Here is a 14,011-nt window from a genome sequence, read left to right on the forward strand (position 1 = left end):
TAGGATTTCTTTTGAGGACATGGCTACCAAGTCTAACTGATGGCCTATTTTGTGAGTATGTGTGGATGAGGGGAAATTGTAGTTGAGTGAGGATAGGAAGTTTTTAAAATATTTTGTGTCAGGATTGTCCTCGTTCTCTAAATGTAGGTTTACGTCTCCTGCTATAATGTTGTAAGACGGGGTGATTGAGTTATATAGAATGAATTCGTAGAAGTCCTCTCTGGCCTTTGACCAGCATTTTGGCGGGACATAGAATAGAATACAGGAGAGGTACTCTTTTAGATCCTTGTTGCTAATTTTGCATGCTAGTGTTTCTAATTGGTTGGTTATCTTGGAATCTACTAATTCAAGTTCCAGTTCTTCCTTGAGGATGATTGCCAGTCCTCCCCCTCTTCTGTCTACGCGGTTTAACATGTGAATTTTGTAGTTATCTGCGGATATGTTCTCAGCGAGATTAGTGAGGTTCGAGTCAGTCTCGAGGAGGATGAGGATATCGTCGGCATAGGCTCCTGCCTATATAGATCTTGTTGCAAGGACAGAGTATCATATAAACTACATATTTACTATTGCAATCAGAATATTCCTTAGAGCAGTGTTTTTCAACCGCTGTTCCGCGGCAAACTAGTGTGCCGCGAGATGTTGCCTGGTGTGCCATACGGTGCAGACACTGATTAAGCCTCAGGCCGGGTCCCGCACGTGCTCCCATGAGACTCCCCCGGTCCCCGCTGCTGTTCAGTTTCGATCTTCTGCTCTGACACAACCGGAAACAGGAAGTTGCAGCAGAGCAGAAGATTGAACACTGAGCAGCCGCGCGTGCATGTCGCCGAAAAACAAAACCTACAAACTAAGGTGAGGCGAAGGGAGAGAGCTGGCTAAACAGTAGGATCGATTGGGCAGGCGAGTGGTGGCTGCGGGGACCGTGCGATCGCTCGTGTTCCCGGCTCAAATTGGAAGGAGGGAGTGAAAGGGAAAAGGATTCTGGGCCAAGGGGATGAAGACGGAAAGAAAAACCCACAGCAGGAAAGAAAGGGAAGGACAGGCAGGTGAGGCAGGTGAGCCAGATGCTAGAAGCAAGGGGGGGGGGAAGAAAGAGGGGAAAAAGCTAGATGGGGTTGAAAAGAAGAGACACACTGGTATGGAAGAGGAAGATAGGGGAAATCTGGACACAGGAAGGTAACAGAAAGAGGGGAAATTATGTGCATGGGGCATAGGGACAGAGACATAAAGGGGACATGCCATGGGGATGGTATATGGACACAGGGGGAGGCAATGACAGATACATAGGGGAGATATTAGAAATGGAGAAAATAGGAGCACAGAAGCGAGATGGTTTGTGGGGATGGGATAGGGACCGAGCTCGCAGGCTCCAGTGGCTTGCACAAATTACATTGTAACGTGCCATGAAAATAAGAGGGAGGAAGGTAGATAGATAAGCCACGTGACAGGAGCTGAAGGGTAGTAGAAAGGAACAGATGGTAAAGGAGGGAGGGAAGGGTGGTGGTGGAAAGGAATAGAACAGACATTGAAGGAGGGTGGAGAGGAACAGACCCCCAAGGGAAATGTGGAAGACAGAGTGGGAAGAAGACAGATGCCAGACTATGGGGGAGCGGAGGGAAGAAGATAGGTGCTAGACCAATTGGGGGGGGGGGGTGAAGGGAGAGGCACAGTAACAGCAAATGGAAGACGTAGAGAGAAGACACACAGTGGATGGAAGGAATTGAATGAGAAGATGTGGAAAGCAGAAACCAGACAACAAAGGTAGAAAAAAAAATTATATTTATTTATTTATTTTTTGCTTTAGGATAAAATAGTATATTAGTTGTGTTGATAAAAATTTATAAACAAAGCCCTGCCAGCTGAACATCTCTTTCTCTAGTTCAGCAGCAGAAACTTTGATTTATAAGAAAGGAATAAGCTAAATATTACAGTACTAAGGCTTATATGGATGCAGCGGGGACGGTGACGGGGCGGTGAATGGGATGGCAGTGGCGGTGACGGGGCGGTGAAAGGGAACGGCTATTGATGAAGAGCTACGTGTGTGTCTTTCTTCGATTCCAGCCAGAATATCAGCTTTGTGTTCAGCCAAACAGGCCCAGGTTTCGCACTGAATAAAGTATTTTATAATTTTTCACTATTCTGTTTACTTAATATTTCATAATAAAGTAATTATAAAATACTTTCTTTGTGTTTATTTGATTCCTATTCAAGAGAATTACTTTATATATAGTCAATATAGGCACAGAGTTAAATTTTTTAACATTTTCTAATGGTGGTGTGCCTCGTGATTTTTTTCATGAAACAAGTGTGCCTTTGCCCAAAAAAGGTTGAAAAACACTGCCTTAGAGTGAAATTCTCTACCTGAATTCGGGTCAACCCAAGAGGATCCAATTATACTAGTCTCACACCCTTGACAGTTCTCGCATGTGGTGTGAAATCCCTCCCTGGTAGTCTTCACATTATTTTTTACATTACATAGAATCTCTCCTATATTTTTAGAACGTTTATAAGCAAAAAGGGGAATTTCTTTAAAACATGAATAAAGCTGCATAATATGCCAATGTTTTTTTATTTTGGCAGCAAATTATCCTGCTAGTGTAGAGAAAGGGTTAACACACACAATCCTGTCTGTTGTTTCAGTGTTGCGATATTGCAATAAAAGATTCCTTTGAGCATAGCATGCTCTCAAGTATGCTTTTCTTTTCTTTTTTTTTTTTTTATATCTTTATTCATTTTCAAACCAAAAATAAGTGCAACATATTTTACAGACATTTTTCACTTTAACAACACTTAAATTCTATCAATTATATTTATGACAAATACATATATCAACCTCCCCCTTTATACATACCCAACAATTGCACTCTAAATAAAAATAACTCCCTACCCCCCTTCCCACCCACCCTCCCTGGACGTGCATGATCAAAGGGCAAAATCAACAATCACTCCTTGCAGAATTCTGTCAATGGCTCCCAAATATCCATAAATTTCTTATAATGTCCCAGTTGTATGGCCATCATATGCTACATTTTAAAAATATGGCATAGAGATTCCCACCAGAGAGTATAATTTAATCAATCCCAGTTTTTCCAATTCCTCAAAATAAGCTGTATGGCAACCCCTGTCATAATACAGAGAAGTTTATTATTATGGGAAGATATTTGGCTTTTAACCCTCATTAACGTGCCAAATAGCACGGTATCGTAAGTTAATGCCACTAGATTTTCCAATAATTTATTCACTTGAACCCAAATGGATCTCCAAAATTTCAGTATCAATGGACAATAGAACAATAAATGATCCAATGTCCCTATCTTGAGATGACAGTGCCAGCATCTATTAGACTTAGAACTATCCAATTTTTGTAAACGAACAGGGGTCCAAAAAGCTCTAAGAAGAAAAACCACGTTTGTCTCATAGGTGCAGACGCCATACACCACCTCCTCCTCCAAGTACAAATTCATGGCCATTGAGGCGCAGAAATCTGCTGCTTTATCTCGATGCTCCAAATGTCACGAAGACCAGTCTTTGGTTTCTTATTCAAAAATTCAGATATTAATTTATACCACCGGGCAACCTGATGCCCTAACGAATCTATATGGAAGCATAGGACCTGCAAGCTGTAATAATTTTTTATATTTTGCCAATCTTGTACTCAAATGTACTTTTTGATATTGTATTGGAACCCTTGTTGTTGTTGGCTTTTCTAATGGAACCTTTAGGGTAACCTCTCTCAAGGATTCGAAGTTCCAATATTTTTGATTGTTTTTTAAATTCTGCCACAGGTGCACAGCCTCTGAAGCCGCAAAAACTGGCTAACAGGGAAGTTATATTTCAGATGATAAGGATGAAAACTTTCAAATCGCAATAGAGTATTGCGTTCAACAGGAGTAGTACACAGCTTATTATCCATTTATATATATCCATAAATCCAGGAACTCAATTGAGATGTTATATTTAAGATCAAATTTCAAATATGGATTTGGGGCATTCAGTCAATTGTGAAAAATTAATAATTAATCTATTGTGTCATCCCATAGAAAAAACACGTCATCCAAATAACGCTTCCAAGTTTTCATTTTCTGGTAGTGGTGGGAGGGATAGATAACATCAGTCTCATATTTAGACATATATAGGGAAGCCACTGAGGGGGGCCAAAGTAGCCCCTATAGCTACCCCATGAATTTGTTCAAAAAAAGCTCCATCAAAATAGAAAAAATTCTTGTTATTCACAAGTTCAGCCAAAGATACAAGAAAATCAGTAGCTAATCTTTTATCACCGTCCCCTCTCTGTTCTAATGTATCTTTTATAATCAAAATTGCTTCATCTTGTGGAATATTTGTGTATGTAGTCCATCTAGTCTGCCCATTAGTTATACACATTATAAATTCATGATTAAATTGACCTATCTTTTTTTCTTTGATATTTTTGGGCCACAGACTTGAAGCCAAAAAAGTGTAGATGATGCCTTGTACATAAGCTTGTGAGTAGGGGATCCCAACCCATTGCCGTTTGCACTAGAATAGGGGTGTCAGTCCCTCCTCGAGGGCCGCAATCCAGTCGGGTTTTCAGGATTTCCCCAATGAATATGCATGAGATCTATTAGCATATAATGAAAGCAGTGCATGCAAATAGATCTCATGCATATTCATTGGGGAAATCCTGAAAACCCGACTGGATTGCAGCCCTCGAGGAAGGACTTTGACCCTCCTGCACTAGAAGCTAAGCTTACTGTGCAACTCATCTGCACACGTGCCAAGCGTATTTTCCCCCCTTGATTTTATGTATTAAAATAATTTCTCAACCGCCTATACCTAGGCGGCTTTACAAATAGCAACATACATAAAATAAAAACCAAAGAAGATTTGTACAAACATCAAAGATTACAGATCATTCAATGAAGACAGTTAATTCACAGCGCTCCATAATATATTAATCCAAAAAAACGGAATAAATCAGAATCATCATTCATTGGAATGCTTCTATACGAAGTGTAGTCTTGAGCATTTTCTTAAACTTTGATCTGTGACCTTGATCATTATGTTTCCCCTAGACCAGTGATGGCTAACCTTTTTGAGCCCGAGTGCCCAAACTGCCGCACAAAACCAAAGAATTTCCTCAAAGTGCCAGCACGTCAATTAAACCTTAATAACAAGATTTTAGTATCTAAAAACTCTTTATAAAGTTGCCTGAACTATGTAACATCATTTTTAAAGGTTGGAATCTTTGTATTGTCAGAGAATCAATTTGATTCACAATCCTTTGGTTTTCATTTCAATTTATTGGCAATTTATAATGTTTTAATGATTTCATTCATGGGCCGAATACACACATACTTTTCTCTGTCGCCGCACTCTTTGACCAAAAGATTTGTAAGCCTGCAACCACGTCAAGGTAGACTCTTTCAGCAGCTTACCTTTGTGGCCAAGTCAAAATGATCTACCAACAATAAAATTTTAAAAACACAAAGCACGCTGTACGCAGAGAAAATGTTAATTATCATTTATATTCCGCGGGTTTTCAAAGAGGTCAAGGCAGATGACTTTATGCAATGTCACCTCAGTAACAACTATACAAAAATAGACAAATATTCCCCCTCCCTTTTTACTAAACCGCGATAGCGGTTTTTAGCGCAGGGACCTGCGCTGAATGCCCCACGCTGCTCTTGAAGCTCATAGGCTCCCTGCGCTAAAAAACGCTATTGCGGTTTAGTAAAAGGGGGCCATAGTGCAAAATATAGACAGCATATATAAATTCTCAAAACGGACACATTTTGATCACTAAATTGAAAATAAAATCATTTTCCTACCTTTGGTAATTTCATCAGTCTCTGGTTGCACTTTATTCTTCTGACTGTGCATCCAATATTTCTTCCCTTTTTTCAGCCTCCTGTATGCTTTCTCTCCTCCAGACCTCATTCCCTCCCCAAACTTTTTCTTTGTTTCACCCTGCCCCCTTCTTTCTTTTTCTCTCTCTCCATACCCCCTTTCATTCTGTATGTCTGTCTTTCTCTCTCTCTCCGTGCCCCATTTTTCTTTGTTTCACCCAGCCCTCTTTCTTTTTTTTTTTTTTTTTTGGCTCCCTGTCCCCCCCCTTTCTTTCTTTCTCCTTGCCCTCCCCTATGCCACCACCATTGGGAAAATGCTACCACCGCCACTGGGGAATAGGCTGCCACTGCCGCTATCGGGAACAGGCCGGCGCCGAGTTCACCCTGCTTCTCTTCCCCACGGGGCTGACCAACTCTCGCCACTTGACGTCAATTCTAACATCGGAGAGGACGTTCTGGGCCAGCCAGGCAGCGATTGGCTGGCCCAGGACGTCCTCTCCGACATCAGAATTGACGCGGGTGGCGAGAGTTGGTCAGCCCCACAGGGAAAAGCAGGGAGAACTTGGCACCGGCCTGTTCCCAATGGCGGCGGTGGCACTCAAGTGGCTAAAGAGACGCAGTTTGCCAGCCTAGGGAGAACACTGGAGGGTGGCCAGCTATGCACCCCCTTGGGGCGTAAAACCGGGGCAGACCGCCCCCACCCCCATCTTGGTATGCCACTGTCTGTACCTCACTCCCTCCCTATGACCAAAAATTCTCCTTTCTTCTATTCCCCGTGTACACAACCATCTCTTTCCCTCCCTTCCTCTCTCCCAAGTCCTTGCCTTCTGTGTCCAAAAACACATTCCCTCCCCCACCTCAGCATCTTTTTCCCTCCCTTCCTCTCTCCCTAGTCCATGCCTTCTGTGTCCAATAACACATTCCCTCCCCCATCTCAGCATCTATTTCCCTCCCTTCCTCTCTCCCAAGTCCATGCCTTGTGTCCAAAAACCCATTCCCTCCCCCACCTCAGCATCTCTTTCCCTCCCTTCCTCTCTCCCAAGTTCATGCCTTCTGTGTCCAAAAACCCATTCCCTCCCCCACCTCAGCATCTCTTTCCCTCCCTTCCTCTCTCCCAAGTCCATGCCTTCTGTGTACAAAAACCCATTCCCTCCCCCACCTCAGCATCTCTTTCCCTCCTTTCCTCTCTCCCAAATTCATGCTTTCTGTGTTCAAAAACCCATTCCATCCCCCACCTCAGCATCTCTTTCCCTCCCTTCCTCTCTCCCAAGTTCATGCCTTCTGTGTCCAAAAACCCATTCCCTCCCCCACCTCAGCATCTCTTTCCCTCCCTTCCTTTCTCCCAAGTTCATGCCTTGTGTCCAAAATGCACTCCCTCCCCCTTTTGTGTTCCCCGTTTGTCTCCCAGCCCATCTTAGCAACTTTCTCAGCAAAATGTAGCTTGAGCCGCGTAGGCTTGTCTTCTATTTCCTGCCTGTCACACATAGCCGATCGGAAATCTTCCCCGACTTCAGCGCTTTGCTTAAGCCCTCTCTCCGACGTCAGCGCTGACGTCGGGGAAGATTTCCGATCGGCTGTGTGAGCGGCAAGGCAGTCGGAGTAGAAGACGAGCCTCGCGGCTTGAGTTATATTTAACCCCGTGGGTCCCCCATCGTCCCCGTTCAGCTCTCTCTCCTGTGCACCCCCTGGTAGTACTGCCCTGATGGCGGCCCTGCGCGTGCCAGCTGCAAGGCCTTCGTGTGCCACAGTTGGCACGCGTGCCATAGGTTCGCCATCGCTGCCCTAGACTAATATATCGAAATGTTTTTGTTAATGATTGAAGTGCTGGCTGCTTTTCCCGTGAAATGTCTAACTGTTAGATTGACTGGGCCAAATGGTCTTCATCTGCCAATAGCCATTATGTTGCAAGAGTACTACTGGCAGTAAGTTTTGGCATGGTATTGGTGTACCGTCATGCTTGGCGGACTCTCTTCTTAGCCCCACAGCCTGACTGGCCTAAAAGTTTGCTTTCGCAATCTGACTCCTTGGAAATATTTCCTTCCTTTATTAAAGCTCTGTCTGGCCACTGACATCTGGTTGTACAAAATCCATAATCTATTCTATTCATGCATGTAGCAGTATTTTGAGAGTTAAAAATCAGTGATGCCATGAGGAGAAAATGCCGACGGCAGTTGTATGAACTTAGCTCAATGGTGAGAAGTTAATATACATAAATAGCCTCAACCCTGAGGAAGACTGAATGAAACACGTCCGTGTTGGGAGAGGAATTTATTAGAACATAATATAAGTAACAAAATTAAAATATAAAAAAAATATAAATAATGATAAAATGAGCCGAAGAAGATGATGGCTCATGCATTCATAATTGCACGAGTAACTAGCCTGCTAAGGATCAATTGATAAATATGTGTGTTAGACTCTTGGGTTGTTTTGATGTGGTATGAAAGGACTTTGGACCGATCTACTATCTCTTCAATGAATTGGCGGAGACTGTAGTGCAGTGTCTCTCAAACTTTCTCGAGGTAGGGCACACTAAAGGTAGTGGTCACGGCTTGAGGCACCCAGATGCGCGCAGACATTGCCATGATGACATCATGCATGTGTGACATCATCACGTCCATGTCCGCACATGTGCAGAGGCCCTCCAGATGGGCCCTGAGACGCCAGTAGGGGGCGCCAGCAGGGAAGAGTGCCGGAGAGGCACTGGCGCCAGCTGATTGCCTACAGCAGAGTTTCTCAACTACTTCAAGCTAAGTAACCCCTAAGTCTAACAAATATCTGAGCACCCCAAACACTGCCCTCCCTAGGCCCACCCAAGCTCTGCCCCAGATCCCATCCCCTTTATTAATTGGAATGCAATTTTTTTCCATTCATTTTTCATATACACACAATCTACACAGCAGATATAAATTCTCAAAACTGACACATTTCAATCACTATATTGAAAATAAAATCATTTTACTTACCGGCGATCCTCTGCAGGCTACTGTAATTAGCTTTAAAGGTGAGACCAGGGGGGGGGGAGCTGGAGGATGCTAGAGAGAAGGGGGAAACATGCAGCCCTTCAGCGAATCGGGCAGCGCTGGCACTGTACCGCGTAGGGAAGTCAACTGGCAGGCGCCTCTCTTCCTCCTCAGTATGCTGCGGCACACTTGGAATCTCAGAAGGCACACAGCTTGAGATACGCGGCTATAAAGGGTGCTCTGGGATGAGCGCTCTTCATACAACAGTGCTGAGCACTGAATTCCGTTCTCAACTTTGAGTGGGAGGACTTACGTCAGCTTAAACCTGGCATGATTCCTAGCATGAAAGTTAGATGTAGAAAGGGTAGATGTGAATCGCTTGTTCACTCTTTCCAAAAATACTAGGACTAGGGGGCATGCAATGAAGCTACTAAGTAGTAGATTTAAAACAAACTGGAGAAGAGGGTTCTAGAACCCTGCAAGATGGCAGCATCAGCTTAAGCTCTGTGTAAAACTATCATAAAAAGTTCTTTTTTAAGACAGTCCATTACATCTTCGGTGGTATTTCTTCCAGTGCCAAGCTCTGTGAATGAGAACTCGATGTGAATACGTCCAATGATCATCTGAAGGTGTGACTTTGCTTGTTAAATTTGAATAGTGAAGACAGATCAGAAGAGGCTTAGTGCTGACTGCGGCGGTTGGACTGTGAGTTAATTTTAAGAAGTAGTCGGCTCTAGGGGGGCGTGGCCTGATCGCCACGGAGAACACACAGATGGCGTAACGGCTCCTCTTGCACACGCCTAATTCAAATAAAACTGTGCTTTTATATTTGTTTTTTTTTTACACAGTCTATTATATTTTTGCTGCCAGAACCCTCAACTCATCTCAGACGAGTAACCCAGACACCCGGATGAAGGTGTCGCTCATATCCTGGGTCATGCCGAGGTCGCAAATGCGCCAGTTGTACGGGACCTTCGCTTAAATCCCAGCGAAACCGGCACAAAATAAAAAAAAATCGGCACAAACTAAAAAGAACAAAAAAGGAAAAGAAAGCTTCTCCAGCGCTGCTCGGCAGTAAGAGGCCTGAGATCTCCAGACTCCTGATGTCCCGGATGAACGTTTTGTTCATGTCTTATGCCATGGCGGAATCGTAAGTGCGCCAGAGATGTGAGACCTTCACCTCCATGCCTCCTGGAATTTTAAACTCCGGCGAAACCGACACAAATTTTAAAAAAATAACAATACAAAAAAAAAAAACCGGCACAAATAAAAAGGGAAAGAAAATTTCTCCAGCGCTGTTCAACAGTAAGAAACCTGAGATCACGAACATCCCTTCAAATACAGGAGTTATTGGAGCTGCTCAGAAGTATGAACTCATTTTCAGATGTGCTCAACATCACAACATGATCTCATTTGGATTTGCTTCACTTGAGTGACTTTGAACCAGCCTTGGTTACCAGAGATCTCTCTCCCCTGCAGGGAGCTTGCTGCATTCCTTTGAACCTGTATATCACAGGTATATTTGCGGCTGTGGGTAGAAGAGAGTGTACCTAAGAATAAATCTTATTCAAACTATTTCTGACTCACCTACAGAGCTTTCTCGTATATGTGTAGCAGTTTTAAAGTACGCATCAGATAGAAATGCCGGTAAGATCGGCGAAAACACCTAAACATAAATCATCCTGTTCAGTGTTTAAAATGGCGACGTCACCGACTCCAACTCTAACCTCGGCACAATGGGGTGATTGGGCCCAAGAAATTTCGAAAATGGTCACCGCAGCCCTAGAAGATAAATTTCTTAAATTGCAGTTGGCTGTAGACTGTATTAACGATCGTTTTGAAGCACATGCTGGGCGTATTGCAGCAGTGGAGCAAAGGGTGTCTGAAAATGAAGATGCAACATTGCAAGATCGCGAAAATGTGATTGCCTTGCAAAATCAAGTGGCAACATTGACAATATGTTTGGATGACCAAGAAAATCGTCAACGCCACAATAATCTACGAGTTGTGGGGCTACCTAATCTCCGTGTTGATCAAGATCTATACCATTTTTTTCAGATTTGGCTCCCAAAACAACTTGGCCTGGTGACCCCTGTGACTGGTTTTCTATGCGAGCGGGCACACCGCTTAGGCCAATGTATGGAAGATAACAACCGCTCGCGAACAGTAATTGCTAGATATATTAACTGGAAAGACAAAGAACTCATCATGCAAGCCTTTCGGAAACATGGTCGACTTGAATATGAAGGTCAAAAATTACTATTATTTAATGACTACTCCTTACATGTATCCACCCTTCGCAAGGCAATGGTGCCACTATGTTCCACGCTTCATCGTCGGGGAGTGAGGTTCGCACTTGTGTACCCGGCATCTTTACGCATATGGAGAGATGGGAAACCACATACATTCACAGACAAAGTAGCCGCACAACTATTTATAGACTCTATGTCTTGAGACTATGATCAATAATACCCCAACGATTTAATTCTTCTTGTCATCAGTCGTGCAGTTTTATTTGAGGTCTCTGTCTGATCAAATCAATTCCAGTTTTGATATTTCAGATTGTGCCAATAAGCTCTTATCTCACTGTACTATGTAATGAAATATATACTTTGTATAGTCTAATAAGTTAAGCACACTAATCTCACATTTTATATTACTGATTAGGTGTGGATTTTGTTAATTGCTTCACATGTGTTATTCTTCTGTGCTCATAGGAGCACCCTTAAAATATTTTAAGATATGCATAATAGTATGGTTTACTTCTTTTCTAACTATATATTATGCTGATAATACTGATTTCTTCTTTCTTATTTTAATGCTCTTTCTATTTTTCTTCTTAGACAGGAGTGTCTACCTAACTTTACAAATATATCAGCTATTTTTTCTTGACCAAGGGGATATACTTTATATTTCACCACTGCATATCATATATTATGGCTGACCTACATGTCTTTTCTTTTAATGTGAATGGTCTGAATCATCCCATTAAAAGAAAAAAGATATCTAATTATGTGTTCAACAAGCATCCAGATATAATTTTCTTACAAGAAACCCACCTTCCACCCGCCACGAAATTCCAACTAAAGGGATATTCTGCTCATTTATACTCCCCTGCAACTCATCAAAAGAAAAATGGTGTTTCAATATTTCTTAAAGATAAACTCTCTCCCATTATTCATTCAATTAAAACAGACACGGAGGGAAGATGGTGTCTGGTACATGCTGCGTTGCACTCAGTGGATTTTGTTCTTCTTAATATATATGGCCCGGTTAAAGATCACCCGGATTTTTTTAGAGATATTCAGCTAGCGCTAATTGAATTCGGTTCTTGTTCTCTAATATTGGGAGGGAACTTTAATCAAATCCAAGACTTGTATATTGATAGATCTTCTTCTTGTAAACCTTCCAAATCCAAGTCTTTCACAGCTCTTCAGGCTCTAAATGATGCCTTCTCACTTGTAGATCCTTGGCGATTACTTTACCCGAAAGGTAGAGAATACTCACATTTTTCACCACCACACAATACTTACTCGAGAATTGATTTCTTTCTCATATCCTCTTCTCTCATTCAGGATCTTACCAATGCTATTATACATCCAATCTCTCTTACGGATCATGCTGCCATTTCTTTATATATTTCTATCTCGGCTCCACGTAAAGAATCTCCTTCTTGGAGACTGAACAACGCCCTACTTTTAGATGAAGAAACTGTTGAAAAAATTAATTTGTTCACAGTAGAATTTTTTGAAAATAACTCTAAAGACCCTGAAGTTTGTCCTTCCATAGTCTGGGAAGCTTAAAAAAAAACCCTTAGAGGTGAATTGATAAAAATTGCCTCTTGGAAAAAAAAAAACATTAGAAATACAACATATGTCTAATCACTTACATGACCCAAATATTCTCCAAAATATCCAAAAACTTAAATATGAATATAATACCTTAGTTTCATGCACAGCCAGACGGGATATCTTCATCTCCAAATCTGGCCATTATATGGGAGATAATCTTATGGGTCGCCCCTTGGCCAGATACCTTAAAATTAAATCCAAAAGACTACATATCACATCTATCCAAAATTCATTAGGACAATTAGTCAAAACCAGATCTTTAATTTCTTTTCAATTTGAAAATTTTTATGCTTCATTATACCAATCTGAATTTGCGGCTTCTGAATCAAATATAGACTCCTTTCTTTCCTCCTTATCTCATCCGACCATATCAGACTCTCTTAAATTGGAACTAGATTCTCCGATAACCATAACAGAAATAGAAGCTGCCATATCTTCCCTACAGACTGGGAAAGCCCCTGGTCCGGACGGTTTCACTAACGAATTTTTTAAACAATTCCGAAACATTTTAGCTCCTCATCTCCTTACATACTATGATTTCCTCCATTCCACTCCAGATAAACAATTTAATTTCACTGAAGCCACCATTGCAGTAATTCCTAAGCCTGACAGAGACGCCACTTTGGTCAAAAACTTCCGTCCTATCTCTCTCCTTAATTTAGATTACAAAATAATGGCAAAATTACTTGCATTAAGACTTACCAAAGTGATTCCACATCTTATACATAAGGATCAAACAGGGTTTATCAAACAAAGATATATAGGAGATAACCTGCGCCTCTTTCACCATATTAATGCTCACGCTAAATCTTTGACAGACCCAATAAGAGGCCTAGCTATAGACGCTGAAAAAGCCTTTGATCGAGTGGAGTGGCCTTTTCTTTTCTGTGTCTTGAAATGGTATAACTTTGGCTCATTTTTCACGAAATGGATAGAAACATTATATCACTGTCCCACCGCTCGTATTCTAATTAACAATTCTCTATCCAATAAATTTCCCCTTCACAGAGGCACTAGACAGGGATGTCCTCTCTCACCACTACTGTTCAATTTAGTGTTGGAGCCTCTTCTCTCTGCTATTCGACAAAATCCCTTAATTAACGGTATTCCCTCCTCTGATCGAAACTTAAATTAGCAGCCTATGCTGATGATGTCTTAATTTTTCTTAGGAACCCTCAATCTTCTCTTCCTCATCTTATACATATCATCAAACAATACTCCCGACTTTCCGGATATTCTGTCAATTGAGAGAAATCGGAAATCTTTCCTCTGAATAATAACATTCTTCAATCAGATTTGGCTAACTTTCCATTCACATGGTCTAATGAAGCTGTGAAATACTTGGGGATTTTAATACACAAGGATCCGGTCC

This window comes from Geotrypetes seraphini, chromosome 2, assembly GCF_902459505.1.
Source record: "Geotrypetes seraphini chromosome 2, aGeoSer1.1, whole genome shotgun sequence".
Lineage (NCBI taxonomy): Eukaryota > Metazoa > Chordata > Amphibia > Gymnophiona > Dermophiidae > Geotrypetes > Geotrypetes seraphini.